This window comes from Manis javanica, chromosome 16 (assembly GCF_040802235.1).
Source record: "Manis javanica isolate MJ-LG chromosome 16, MJ_LKY, whole genome shotgun sequence".
NCBI classification, from domain to species: Eukaryota; Metazoa; Chordata; class Mammalia; order Pholidota; family Manidae; genus Manis; species Manis javanica.
This window is the reverse complement of record NC_133171.1, coordinates 11,004,917-11,014,051: the sequence shown is the minus strand read 5'-3', so window position 1 is coordinate 11,014,051 and position 9,135 is coordinate 11,004,917.

Sequence of the window (9,135 nt, the reverse complement as noted above, 5' to 3'; positions counted from 1 at the left end):
CCCACCCCGCTGTGGACGTTCACCCTGGCTGGGGGGGCTGTAGAGGGGACACTGGTGTGCAGTGTGTACTGATGCCGGTGGGGCAAACACTCCCACGGGCCAGTTTCAGGCAGCCAGGCAACAACGGGCAGGCAAAGGTGCGAAGCAGCAGCCCAGGGTTCTGTAGCCTGTCTACCACACAGATACGAGGGACAGGCACTGCAAGCTGTAGTCAGACGACATGCAAGCATTGAATATTTTTAGGATTTGTCACCTTTGTTTTTAGTGTAATTTATTACGCTTTTATGTAATTTAACTTTCAATAATGTTACATTTAGTAACCACTGAAAATTGGACACTAGGCCGTGGGAAGCCAGCTTGAGGCGGCTCCAGGACACCCTGGCCCCAGCCCAGGGCACAGGGAGGCAGGCGGAAGAGTGGTCAGTGATGCGAGCATATCAGAGCAGGGTCCCCCACTGGGCCACCTTCCCCTCTTTGCCCCTCACGTCTATGTGCAGTGCAGAGCCCAGGGAGAACATGAGACTTCTGACTCACAGGAAACCCCACTCTGCAGCCTCTCTCCCTGCAAGGAGGCGAGCGTGGCACCCGGAGGCATGCAGAGGTGCCTCTGGGAAACACATCTGGGAGCTTCCTGGTTTCTGCTCAGCCAGACACACCATGAGAGCTTCCACATGCCAGCTTCCAGACGAGGCTTCTTCAGGCCCTCTGCCCACTGACCCGGGACAGCCGCCCAGCGGCCACCCAAGCACAGCATCCCCTCAGATAGAGGCCCGTCTGTTTGGCCCCGCCTCAGGCTCTGTCCCCCTCTGTGGCTGCCTTTGCCCTCTCTATAGGCCCTGTAATTGTCCTGCTGCCCCACGGAAGTGCCCAGCCTCTTGGCTGTGAGGGAGGCGAGAGCCGAACCACCACCACAGGAAGCCACTCCGCTTGAGAAGGCCTGCAGCCTTCACGGACTCCCAGGGCTTCCTCCTCTGGGGCAGGGGGTTTTCTAGGCAGGGGGTTGAGGAGTGGCTGGCAGCCAGACACCTGGTGGACACCCAGAGCTGGGGAGTGGCAGCAACGGGAGGAAAAGTCAAGAGTCCCTTGACTTGGGGGGCGCTTTAGTCAGCAGGCAAGGGCAGGGGATGGCTGTTCCCCCCCACGCACAGGTCCCTGCCAGGAAGCGGCCTGTGGCCTGTGACCCAGTGGCCCCAGGGATGCACAGCCCCAAGGGAGCCCCTGCCGCAGCCCAGGGGAGCCCCAGGAACTCGGCTGTCTGGTGAGGAAAGGTCTGTGCTCCCCTGGCCAGGGGTCTTGTTTCTCTTGCTGCTATAGCCCTCTGTTGCCAAGCAGTTACTCATCTTCTGGACTGGTGGGGACTTTTGCTGGGCTTACCAGGAAGAGGCTGGCTGTGGTTCTTGCCCCTGCCCAGGCCTACAGGAACACAGGGTCACGGGAGAGCCTCCCTCGCCCAGAAACGGCAAGCTAACTGCACAGGCTGCACACCCACACAGCTGTGCGTTGCCCCTTTCCCAACATGACTAGCACTGTCACAACCCCTCCCGATCCTCAGTGTCACACAGGTGGGTGACCGGGGATGCACTGGTGAGGGGCAGAGCCTGCCAGGACCCTCACCATCACCAGCAGTGGCCAGATCTCTCCAACCCTGTGCCAATGGAAAATGTCAGAAGTTCCTCGGAACTCACTATGCAGAATTGCGGGAGCACCAAGTCTGTCTGTGAAGCCCCTGCTTGCACCCCAAAGCCTGCCCTCTGTGCCCCCACACACACCGTGCTCCTGCTCTTCACCCCCTTTGGCTGTGCTGACCCTTCCAGAGGTGACATTCCTCCCAAGTTCTCCCAGACAGAAGCTTCTGTCCAGATTGCCAGGATACACCCATTCTCATTCAAGTTCTCTGGTCCCACAAATCTCTTTCCTGTCGTTAAATGGGCTATTGAAGCTGGATTTTCTTCTGCATCTCCTGAGGGACTTGTGCAGGGCACTGTCTTCACCCTGATGCGCAGGTGCTGCCCTGAGCCACCTGAGACCTCCCCAGGCTGAAGAAAGACTGTTCCTGAGGGGCAAGGAAGGCCTGCAGAGGCCCTGCTCCTCACGGCCCGGCGGTCCGTTTGAGAAGGGCTGCAGTGTGGAGGCTGAGGCTGCCACTGCCCCGGCCCCACATCCTCAAGTGCACAGAGCCTTCCTGAGAAATCTTCAGCCTTAAGCCCGTTTTGGAAGCTGTGCTGATGGGAGTCATGAGGGAAAGCCATGCTCTAGCGGAAAGGAGGCCCAGAGATGCCCCGGGAAGCCAGCCTGCTGCAGGCAGGACCGTGGAGAGAGGTCCCAGGGGGGCCCAGCGGGAGGGCTGTCACCCTGCATGGGCTTTCGGTGGGGACACTGTGTGCTCTGCCGCCTCCCCCATTCCTCCTTCAGAATAGACGATAAAAACATTTTATCTAAAACTAAACGCTCTTTTTAAACTTAATGTTGCATATGATGACTGAGGTCCTAAATGTCAGAAACCTTTGAATGTTGCCTTCCTGTTCCTCATTAATCTAAGGGAAAGCAGCCCACTTAGCTGCATTACAGGAACCAGTAAAGCGCTGGGCAGGGGTGATGTGCTCACAAAATCACACACTGGGACTAAGCACCGGGTGAGCCCCAGCAATACAGGGAAAGGGATGACTGAGGTGTGTGCACCTCTCAATTTAATGTCTCAGCTTCAGCATTTGAATTTCTTGGTCTTTCTGTCGGGAAGAGTCTCTAACATGTGATCATTTACAGAGAAGAGTAATGCTTTAGCAACACGAAGAAAACATGTCAGCACAGGAGACCAGCCGAGGGCCTGTTCAGAAGGAAAGCACTGGAGAAGCCTGGGCTGACCCACATCTGCTCTCTTCCCACAAGACCGTGGATGTGGAAAGGGATCCAGTGTTCAGGCTGCAAGGGGGGAATTTGTTTATTAGCTTGAGATCTAAGGTCGGTCAGAGTAAATGTTTCCTAAAGAACCAATGCTCCTTCTAATCTTTATAACCTGACAACACAGAGACCAGACAGAGGGAAGGAGGGACCTAGTTGCTCTAGGTTCCAATGGGCAGAGGGTGATTGGTCACCTGGGGGGTGGGGACCTCCCAAGTTCCATTTCTGCAAATTTAAACCTTGCACCTTCTTTAAAAAAAAACCTTCTTACACATAGTACACTATTTTCATTAATATATCATTGCCAATTTAAGTTACAGGGTTCAAGATGAGAAAAACATCTCCATGAAGTTAATAATCAACCAAAAAATTAATTCTTCTTAACTGATTAAATTTTCCACTCATTTGATAAACACTTTGCCTATCCTCTGGGGAAATGGGGAGACAGAGGAAGTCTGTGTCCCCCAAAGGGTGGTGTGTCCCACAGGTGGTATAAGGAATGTTTCAGATGATGCAGCAATGGGCATTTTTATTTCAATTACCATTATTTATTTTAAGTGGATATTGAAAAATAGATATATAACAAGTATGTTAACTTTATATCTTAAAATTTTTTATTGCTTACAATGATGTTAAAATAGATATTTAAATTTGAAAAGTGAGTCCACCTAAAGATTTTAAGAAAGTCATAATACTTTTAAATGTATTTTGAGAAGTCACATTTTACATAGATAGCTGCAGAGTGAGTAAATAGTATTTGTCATCAAAGATTTCAATTAGATAATATATAAATAATCATAAGCAAAATTTTAAAGGCCAGTATGTATGTGACTAAGATTTAGAGAACCAAAAAATAAGATACCTTCTCTACCTTCAAAGGCCAAATATCTTAGAAAATCTGGGTTGGAAGCAGTGGGCACTGGCCAGCCATGTGGCCTGGGCATGCAGTCTGGGGCTCTTAGTCCTTCAACCACAGCCTGGCATCACTGAGAGAGGAGGCTTTGGAATCAGAAAGATCTGATTAGAATCTTGTGTGTGCCTCTTAGGAGTTGTTCAATATTAGGCTGGTAACTTTAGGTTTCCAAGCCTCTGTTCATTCACGTTAAAATGGGGATAAAAGTAGCTCCTTCTCTCAGGCCATCACTAACCTCTCCTCCCACACTGGTGGGGACCCCTACCCACAGCACCTGCTCACTGTGCCACCTCCTTTACTAGCCCATGGGCCCCTCCTGCTAAGATGTCCTATTGAAGCTGTGCGTCCCTAGAAACCAGTAGAGGGCAGGAAAATGGTGTAGCTCCACAAGATGTTTGTTGAATGAATACATTACAAAAAATAGTATTGGAGAGAATGTAGGGAAATAGGAAGCCTTGTGCACTGTTGGTAGGAGTAGAAAGTGTTGCAATCACTGTGGAAAGCAATATGGAGGTTCCCCCCAAAATGAAACACCAAACTGCCATGTAACCCAGCAATTCCACATACACTCCAAAGACTTGAAATCGGGAACTTGAACAGATATTTGTACCCCCATGTTCACAGCAGCACTATTCACAATAGCCAAAAGGTTGAAGCAACCCATGTGTCCAACCACAGAAGGATGAATGGCTAAACAGAATGCAGCATACAAATAAAATGGAATATTATTCAGACTTTAAAAGGAAGGCAATTCTGATACAGACTGTCACATGGATGAAACTTGAAGACATTATGCTCAGTGAAATAAGCCAGTAGCAAAAGGACAAATGCTCTATGATTCTACTGCTATGAGGTCCCCAGAGCAGGAACATTTATTGAGATGGAAAGGAGAATGGGGGTTGCCAAGGGCTGGGGGAGAAGGGTGGGCAGTTAGTGTTTGATGTGGACAGAGTGTCAGCTTTGTGAGATGAAGGGAGCTCTGTGGGTGGGTGGAGGTGATGGCTGCACAGCATTAAGTGGATGTAATTAATACCACTGAGCTATCCTCTTAAAAATGGTACATTTTACTTTTTATGTGTTTTACCACAATTAAAATACGTATCATTTTTCTTTTTCTTCTTGTTTTTATGCATTCCAAAGTGTGGGCATATGCTTGAGGGCAACAGGGGCCCAAAACACAGTGAGGCTGGAGGCAGAGGGGGGTGGGGGGAGAGTCCCCCAGGAAGGGTAGGGGGGAAGCAAGGGGTTCTCCAGAAAGGGTGGGGGTGAGGGAGCCTCCCAGGGAGGGTGACAGGTGAGGGACAGGGTCTCCCCAGGGAGCATGGAGGTGAGAAAAGGGGGATCCCTGCAGCCTCAGCCAGGATGCCTTCAGAGGGTCCATCTGCAGTACAAATGAGTCAGGTGGAAGGGAGGGGCGTCCAGGGGAACATCAGGGAAGAACTGGCCCCAAGGGAGGGGCAGGAAAAACTAAGAAGGCTATTCCTCGGAGAGACGGGCCTCTCCTGTGTGGGTCCCTGGAAATGTGACTAGGCAATTGGGTTTACTGGGGTCCCACAGGGCAATAGGAAAGGAGCACCCCCCAGCCCTGCAAAGGGATAAACCAGCTTAGAAGGATTATGTTTTGTTCTTTTTTTTTCCTGTAACAAAATACACAGTCATTGGAGGAATTTTGAATAATACAAAAAAGCACAGAAGAAAATTAAAAATTTCCAATCACTCCACCACTCAGACACAGGTCATACTTAACTTTTTCTTTTATAAATGTAAGTATGAATTCCATATACTTTTTTTTAAATTATCATACTGCTCATGCATTTGGTGCCTATTAAGGACCAGGCATTGCTCCAGGTTCTGGGAAGACAATGGGCAACACAGCTCCTGTCTTCTAGGAGTTTATGCTAGGGAAAAAAAATTAATAAATAGTAACAATAAAGAATGGCCAGTGTTATTCTACAGAGAGCAGATATAAGCCTAAATCCATAGTTAAGGTTTTCAAGAAATATGTCATATTTTCCTTAACAACATAATTTTCATTTTAGCTCTTATTCCACTGGGGTGATTGACACTTAATTTCCGTTCACTTTGAATCTATCTGTTCCCTTTCCTTGAGTTGCCATTAAACTTGGCATTGGTTTAGTAGGGCCCAGGCATGTGTGTTTCGGAGGGAAGGTTGGGGTCCAGTCTCCACCCACAGCAACCGGGATGCTCAGGAGGCAGCACCCAGCCCGAGTCAGTGGCCACGCAGGTGAACGTGGCCTTTTCTTCCCATCCTGCCCCTCCCCTCCCTAGCTCACCACTTTCTCCCTGTCCTTCCCACAAGCTTTCCTCAAGCTGATTGGCCCCCAAGTCTCTTCCCAGGAGGCAGAAGACAGTTTTCCTGTAGGAGGGGCCTTAAATCTACACGCGCATCTCCTCTCTTTGTCTTTCCTCAGCATCTTTCTTAGTCCAGCCTGGGAACCAGAGGGATGAAAGGATTTTCTTTCTTAAATTCCAAGATTTCCAGTGTCTCTGGATGACCAGAGCCACATTTTTCTCTTTCTCTCCAGTGGCAGTGAACACCAACAGAGCAGCATGGGGGCCAGTCAGGAGAGAGTCTTTCTCCACATTATCCTTCACAGAGCCTCCTGACCTAGTCACAGAGGTGCAGAAATGCTTCCAGAAAGAACAGGCATCATAGCTAAGATCCAGAAGAGAAAAGGGGGTTAGCCAGGTGACCACACAACAGCAGAAGTCTTCCAGAAGAGAGGTGAGGGGTCTTGGGCATTGCAATAGTTCTGCAGGACTGTGGCACAAAACCAGAGAGGGGGACAGCAAGAGATAGGAGTAGAGGTCTGGTGCATTTCCTGCTTTTCCTCCACATAAATATGGTCATGGAAACTGACCTTGAGAGGGGAAGGTAGGGCAAAGGCTGTTAGGATTTCTGGGATAATTATCTTTGAAGTCACCATCCTGCTCACACCTGTGGGAAAAGGGGAAAACTGAGAACTAAAATTTACCTAAAGGGAGCCAATAGCGTTCAAGGATAAGCAAATGTCCATAATTTGAACTCCACAGATTCCAAACTTTTGACCAATCACTGAAGGGCTGGGATAAATGGACTTCACAATGGATTGTGCCAGACAGTCATTCTAAATAATGATGGCAGAGGCCACCCTGCTGACGCACACACCAAGGCCCCTGCCTGCTGCAGGGAAGTGTCCAAGGTCAGCCATCTGCCACCATGTCGGCCTAGCATGGGGAGCTCACTGAGAGGAGCTCCCTGTTCTCCAGGGGCCTGTAACACTCTATAATTGATAACTCTCCACTAATTCAGATGGTATCTCTCTGTCTGGGCTAATTTATAGGTATAGCCTGTCCTAGGAAAAGAAAAAGAGATATTGTGACCCCTGGAGTTTCTTTCCAGAGAGATCGTGTGGTATGGGCAAGCATTGCCAATGCACTTTATATAACAGTTTTTGTCATTTGTCAAGGTAATATTTGTTTCAAGGGAACTGAATCCAGTGCAATTGCACCCACACTGTGTTTAAAGAAAGGTTATAAACATTGGTACCTGAGGGGGTGTAAAATTACTTAAGAACAAGTTCAAGGGTTCATATCTCTTTGGGACTCTCCTTTAGATAAAAAGAGATAATGCATTATTCGAAAACCTTGCTTATGTATGCTGACTCGAGGCCATCCATACTCACTGAGGGGATCAAGCCCCCAAGAGCAGCATGATCATTTATTTTCCCATTATTTCTGTTTAGCTGCCACTTAGCAGATTCCAAAGTATTCTAACCTAATATTCTGGGGCCCTTAGATGGAAATGACAAGCATTTCCGACAGCTGCGTGCAAAAATCTCTGGCTACCAGTGTGTTAACACCACTGCAGGCCTGTCCTTCTGGTGTTCCCGCTGGGCTGGTAAGTGATGGGCCAAGCGGGAGGGGCTGGTCACACAGGACACAGAGGGGTGAGCAGTCTGAGAAATGGCCTTGGTCCAGCTGCAGAGGGACACCAAGGGCCCCGGAGGCAGCCTCGGCCTGGGCTCCTCTCCGCATGCAGTTTTGTGCTACTGCTCACATTCAGGATGCTGGTTAACCTACAGCCCCTCCCCTGTAACAGCCCCGACAAAACCAAAGGGGCCGTGAATGCAAAAGGAAACCTTAACATTTCCTTGGGTCTGCCCGGCCTTTTAAAACACAGTGAAGGGGACTAGGGTGCGGACTGCTCAGCCGGCCCTGCCACATGTCTCTGCAGTCTAGAGGAGCTGCCCCATGCTGCGAAAAATCTGCAATTTTTTTTAAGCAAGCTGAACACTTTGATATCTGATTTCAGGGACGCAAACTAGACCAGGAAGGAAGTAGGCTGCCGAAGCAGCTCTGCTATAAGAATGCAGCAGAAGGAGGAAGTATTTAAAAAGCTATCAAGATGAGTGTTTAATAACACACACACAGACCACTTTTTTTAAAAAGTCTTTATTTATCACTACCTAGAACATTTTATTACAAATATCAAAGTCTCCTTTGAACGGCAATTTACACCAAAATCCATGACAACCATTGTCCTCGGAATATTCTACTGGTTTGGGAGATACCCTTGCCTGGAAGGCACAGCGCAGGACAGAACAGCGCAGCACTGCATTAAGTCACGGGAGCTGCCTGGTCCATTCCGCAAACAAAGCAGGTGCTGGGGAATGAGGGGGCCCTTCCATTTCAAAGAGGCTGGAACACACCCGGGAGTCTGTGTCAGGCAGGGCTGGCCTGTTGGCCTGGCTTCCCTTTCCTCCTCTCCTGTCTCCTCCACTTCAGCTACACTGCACTTACATGCTTTCCTAAAAGCAGTGAAAATGAATCCTGGGAAAATGGGCCTTCACTGCGTTCATGTGACAAACTAATCAATTCCAGTTAACCAGAGATGAAGAGATTGCGCAAGGATGCATATGGCAGGGCCACCTACTGCACGTCTAAATAGATGCCAGTTGGCTGCAAACTGTTTAGGGAGCAACACAACATGATTATGGACATGAAGAACACTTACCACTTTCCAGAAAGCATTTCCCTGTGAGAAAGGGGAGGACTGTCCTCAAAGAGGACGAAGGAGGTTGGAACTGTGCTTAGATTTTTACTAAAAAATAACTGATGCCAAAAAAACCCCAAAAGAGTGCCCTTCACTAGGGCCCCAGTGCAGGAGCAAGGCTTCTTTGGGAACACGGGCCCCTGCATTGCTCAACCTCTCAAACAGAAGCCAAGTCCAACCCCCACCAAGACCTACACTGTCCATGCAGTGACAGGGACAGAAACCCCTGCTCACACCTCAGCCCACCTGTGCCTTCTCCTACACACAA